The sequence below is a fragment of the Metopolophium dirhodum genome, chromosome 6, assembly GCF_019925205.1.
Source record: "Metopolophium dirhodum isolate CAU chromosome 6, ASM1992520v1, whole genome shotgun sequence".
In the NCBI taxonomy this organism is placed as follows: Eukaryota; Metazoa; Arthropoda; class Insecta; order Hemiptera; family Aphididae; genus Metopolophium; species Metopolophium dirhodum.
This window is the reverse complement of record NC_083565.1, coordinates 9,800,264-9,806,529: the sequence shown is the minus strand read 5'-3', so window position 1 is coordinate 9,806,529 and position 6,266 is coordinate 9,800,264.

The window sequence follows — 6,266 nt, the reverse complement described above, 5'->3', positions numbered from 1 at the left end:
AAAAAAAGTATAATTTATTGCAGTAGATCACTGAAAATGATTTTCCGCGGCAATCGTAGTATTCAAACAATATTGATTCAGCAGTAGTAGTTATGGAGATAGATTTTCTGATTACCGCTGTGTAAACACGCGGCTGCTTAATGTTCCGGTGGTATAATCACCAGTTGACAGTTGACCTACCTTTGGCGGAGATGCGATATAATCCGTATTCCGTTTCGAAGAAGCACGATAACAACAATCGCGAGAATTCTCTTCCCGGAAGAACACTACGAACTATATACAACCCATAGACCTATAAAATATATAATATAGGTCTATGATATAACAATGTGACGCTATTAGGCCGTTTTTAAGTTTATCTAACACGATTGGTGTGAAGTGTGTTGATACGAAATAATAATATATACCTTGCGTCCTTGCATGTTATATACCTTAACTTTGAGTTATATGCAATCATGCACGTCGAATAACATAACTATGTGACTTTTGGGCAATGGGCCTAGATAATGTAATAGTTAAAATTAAGATTAAGACTGTTATTGTTAGAAAATATTGACTATTTTAGACGTTTTATAGATACCGCTATTAGATTATTGCTAAGTAAACACAACAATTGCACGTATATGTCGCAGATACAGTTATTAAGTTTTTTAACCTTTACGATAAACAATGCTTTTGATAGTAAAACTTTTGGTTTACCCCACGGTAGATACTAGATTATAGTCTATATTTCTATAATCTAGGTACCGTGCCACCGTGGTTTACACTTTACAGCTGTAATTATAAGTCCAGACTCCAAGAATGAGTGTTATTACCTGCTTATACACCTAATAGTTATTATTAATTTTTGTAATAGAGATGAACGATAAAGTTATAGACCATAGTGAATTCTCCTGAACATAGAATATTTTTGCTATGGACCTATGCGATAAACAGCAAGAGGGCAGACAGTTCAGTCGTTCAGTGACAACATCTGCGGGTACGACGTCACCAAGCCCAAAAGCCAATATATTTATATTTTTTATCATTGCACATAGAAACGTTCCATAAGATATAAAATATATATTCAACTTTTAATTTTGTTTGCAGTTTTTAATTTTTATTGTAAACAATAATATACCATCAAACTACAAAGTAGCAATTCTGTACAGTTTATTGGAAATCCAGACACGTCAGCAAATAACACTACCTAATATATATAAATCTACATAATTTTTATTTTTTTACACCATGTCATGTAAGCTAGTTTGAAATTCGTACGAGTTCCTGCACCGGATGAAACAATATTATATTGATATGGAGTATCAATGACTATATAATGACTACAACCTACAGGATTATTCGTTAAAAACAAAAAACTTTACTTTAGTTAAATTACTTTTTGAAAAAAATATTTTTGTTACAAATCTTGAATATTTGAACTATTTTGAAAACGAAAATTATACAACTGTTATCCGTCAATTCTTTATTTTTTTTTAAATACGTGAACTAGTGCTTAGGTATATTATGTATTTGTGTGTGTATTCTTTATTCTAAGCTCTGGCACAAAATTAGGCTTGGTATAAAATCTTGGCACCTTACCAGCTCAATTAATTATGAACAATTATAATACCTATTTATATAACTTTATTATAATAAAGTAATTATTTAAATTCCCATCTTTACACTGACAACTGGGATTTGATATTGGAGCAATGAAACGTATAACTTCCATTCGATGTATGTATAATGATATACAAATTAAATACATTAATCGTTAATGGAATTATCCAAAAAATCTTCTGATTGTCCTGTAATATTTTATAATTTAGGATATAAATTATTTGTCATTCTGATAATTTATAACTATAAATTTTATTAGACATTGAAATATATGAACATATTAACAATATTTAAAAAATTATATTACTCCCGATAAATTCCTGGTCTTGGGTTTCAGGAATTTGCACATCACTATAATTATTCATTGTATGTTATGTTCAAATTTATTAACATTTTTACACAATTATGTTGTATACCAAAATTATACGTGTTATGCTTTGTATAGTGCTTTAATTCTCAAATGCCGTAGGTATATGATATAATTACCTATAGGTACGTATGAATAGTGAAATGTGAAAAGCAGTATTTACTATTTAGAATATTATAATATACAAATACAATATAATATTTAATAATACCCAGCCTAAAATAGTAAAATACTTAGGTAATTACCAATTATAATAAATTGCGAGTTGTGACCTAGTTAACCAAAACTATAATATTTAAAAATCAATGAATTGAAAAAAGTGAAAAAAGTGAAAATACACTTATTTAATTTATCATAACAGTTATAGGTAACTAAGGATTCTTTAAAAATGTTTACGTTAGGTATCAGAAATCATTATTTTTAATCATGTTATTTATGATTAACAATTATTATTAACTTTTTATTTGATACCGGACACAATTTATAAATTATAAATATTATAAATAAGTTTACTATGAATATATTTCCCTCTCAATGGTAAGTACCAACATTTTTTTTTAATATCACGATTCTTAAGAAGAACATACAATTAAAACAACGGAGATAGGTAAATATTTGTTTGAATAAATATTTAAAATTTTTAGAACAATACACTTTTAATATAATTTGAATAATAAAAAGGCGGGCAAGTGGGTGTCTCTCTGCTGTACAGTGGGTTACAAATGGGTCAATGTAATGAATGGTGATAAATTTGAATTCAATAATACATCATTGTATACGAAAAACGATTCTGAACAGAGACGGTATGGTCGGTACGTCAGCCTAGGAAATATAATAGTTATTTTGTTATTATTAATGCGGTATCCGGCAAGTTGAATTAATATTATTTACATATTATTATATTTCAATATTTGTAATAATATACATGAGAAATACAAGTGACCACGAATAATATTTTTAAATTATAGCAAAATAACTAAAATCATTATTCTTGGTTACTTAATATGTATTTCGTCCAAAATTGAACATAAAATAACTTTGAAAAAAACTGTATTTTTATTTTTTTATTTTTTGTTTTTATTTTTCAATCCTTAGCTATAAAAGTTGAAAATTTTATAAATGTTAACTATAAAATTATTTTTAAATTTTAAATTTGATAAATGTTGTCAATAATCAAACTTTAAGTGCTCATAAAAAAAATTGAATTTTAAATTTTGACTTCCCGAATGCACCAACTAGATTCACTTTTCCATCGAACAAGATACTGAAGTTAAAAATCGAACCATTATTTCGATTACTTATCGTGTACACAAACACAAAAAATTAAAATTAAAGTAAAATAAAATAAAAAAAACACATTTTAAAATTAATACATTCATCGCTCTACAGCTCAGAATCTAAAACGTAATATTACATACTACAATGAAAATTTAAACTAATACCTTATGGCATTAAGTATAGATACGTAAAAAATAGTAAAATTCATAGACAGCAACTTTTAGTAAAATGTTGTAAAATGTAGGATATACTTAGGTAATTCTGATTACAGTTTGAAAAAAGTTGGTAAGTACTTGGTAAGTATTGCAATGCACAATATTTATTATTATAGTACAAACACTAAAAGAAAAAGGGTCGCTGTGAACTGTGTGTCTGTGTCCCATTTAATTTGTTTTATGTAAATTGCAGCCTGGGTATATTTTACATAAACGGAAATATCAAATATTGCGGCCTGCAGGGTATATATTTTATACATACGTAAATTACGTCCAAGGCTTTTTTTTGCAAAATCAATATTTTCCATCCCTGCATTTTTCAGACTTCGGACCCGAAATATAATTGTATTAAAATTGGTAAGGTTAAAAATATTAGATTTGCTGTTGTTTTGTTTATAATTTAATATATATTATTAACAATTATTAATAATGTATCTGTAAAAATAAGTACTTATACTTAAAAAATTTATTGTTAACAATTTGTAATTAAGAAACTGACAAAAATGTGTAAGACAATTATATAATTCTTACACATTTTATCTTCATATAACCGAGTAATTTTTTTTTGGTTGTAATTCATACATTTTGTCATGCATAAATGTTTCTTTTTCAGTCATATTTTGCTTGTTGTTCCCTGCAGGGGACTTCTCAATGTGATATACTATATACATAATATCACATTGCACGTTTTTAAAATGTCAATCAAATTAAATAAGCTTGAGTTTTATGAATTTAATTATCTGTTTAATTTTTTTATGAAATGATTCACAATTATTTGTTGTGCGCATCGTTGAGTGTACAAATTCGGCCCAAATCTGTGTCGTCGGTTAAATATGTTTCTAATATGAAGTCAGTAAATATTAAAAAATTGTTCTGCCTGTCTACCTACCTAATACCTATCCTATTATCGTGTGCACAGTGCACATGGTTGCAACCTAACCTAAACGGCTAAACATGGTTGAAATACCATGTCATTCGAAAAACAATCTTCAAATTGTACAGCTGACCGGATATTAGAATATCCCAGGCCACAATTTTCGTACATTTCAAAATATATACCCGAGACGCAATAAATGTACCTATTTATGTTTTAAAAGTACACGGACCTCAATTTACTATTAAGTATTAATAATTACCTTTTTTAGGGGACTCAAAATGAAGAAACCTTCAATTTTCAGTTTCCAATTTTATTAGTCTTTTAGATTCTGAGCGAAGCGATGAATGTATTGATTTTACAATGATGTGTGTTTTTTTTTTTATTTTTTTTTTTTTATTAATTTTTATTTTTTTATTTTTGTGTCTGTCATCACCTTTTAGGACAGTAAAAGTGCTTGGATTTTCTTCAACAGTAATTTTTCTGATAGGAAAGTGAATCTAGTTGGTACTTTGGGGGGTCAAAAGTAAAAAGTTCCCAGTAGTTTTCAAAAGCGACGTGAAAAACAAAAGAAAAATTAAGGTAAAACGGGAATTTTTACGCAAAATCTGTTTTCGAGAAAATCGATTTTGGTTTTTGGTGTAACTCTAATATAAATGACCGTGTATGGACATAACATTTTGACTGAATGTTTATATTAGCATTTTCTATACACCATACAATTTTGAAAATATTTTGACTCTTTTTGAGCTGTTTACGGACATTGTCAGTTTTCAATTTTTTTAGTTTTTTTTTCTATAAATATCAATAAAATTTTATCTAAAAAAGCTTGACAATTTAATAAAAGGCTTCTACTATATTCTTACAATGACATTTGAAAAAAATTAAAAATTCTTAGTCACAGTTTTTATTTATAAGCATTTAAAGTTAAAATTTTGACAAAATACGGAAAAATTACGAAAATTAGCAAATTAAAGTTTATCTACCTTTATCAAAAAAAAAAAATGTCTACAAGAAACTTAAATTAAATTTTTATGAGCGTCTGAAATTTATATTTTTACAACATTTGATATTCACTTGATTTCTCATGTAACAATTTTCTTATTTTATTGTAATTGAAAAACGAATGACTGTAGATATTTGAAAATTTCACTCAATGTTTATATTAGCATTTTCTACACACCATAAATTTTTGAAAATATTTTGACTCTTTTTGAGCGGTGTACGGACATTGTGATTTTTCAATTTTTTTAGTTTTTTTTTCTATAAATATCAATAAAAATTTTATTGTTGGGTAAAAAAGCGTGAAAATTGAATACAAGGCTCCTGATATATCGTTCTAATAGCAGTTGAAAAATATTAAAAATACATAGGCTAAATTTTTTTTTATAAGCATTTAAAGTTCAAATTTTGACAACATTTATCAAATTTATAATTTATTAATTATTTTGTAGTTAAAAATGTATAAAATGTTTAACTTTTATGGCTAAGGATTGAAAATTTAAAACAAGGCTCCACGTAAATAGGTTTTGTATAAATTACTTTATTTACAATAATATCATCAAATATACTTGGTAATATCATAGGCTGACTGACCCATTTTCGCTGAGAATCGTATTTCTTATACAAGAATATTATCATATTATATCATTGAATTCAAATTTAACACCATCCATTACAGTTACCCACTTATTGTACAGCAGAGCGACACCCACTTATCCACCTTTTTTTTCAATGCGAATGTCAATAAAACTTTATTTGTTGGGTAAAAAAGCTTGAACATTTAATACAAGGCTCCTACTATATTGTTACAATGACATTTGAAAAATATTTAAAATCCTTAGACACAATTTTTTTTTATATAAGCATTTCAATTTTAAAGTTCAAATCTTGACAAAATATCGAAAAATCACGAAAATCACGAAAATTA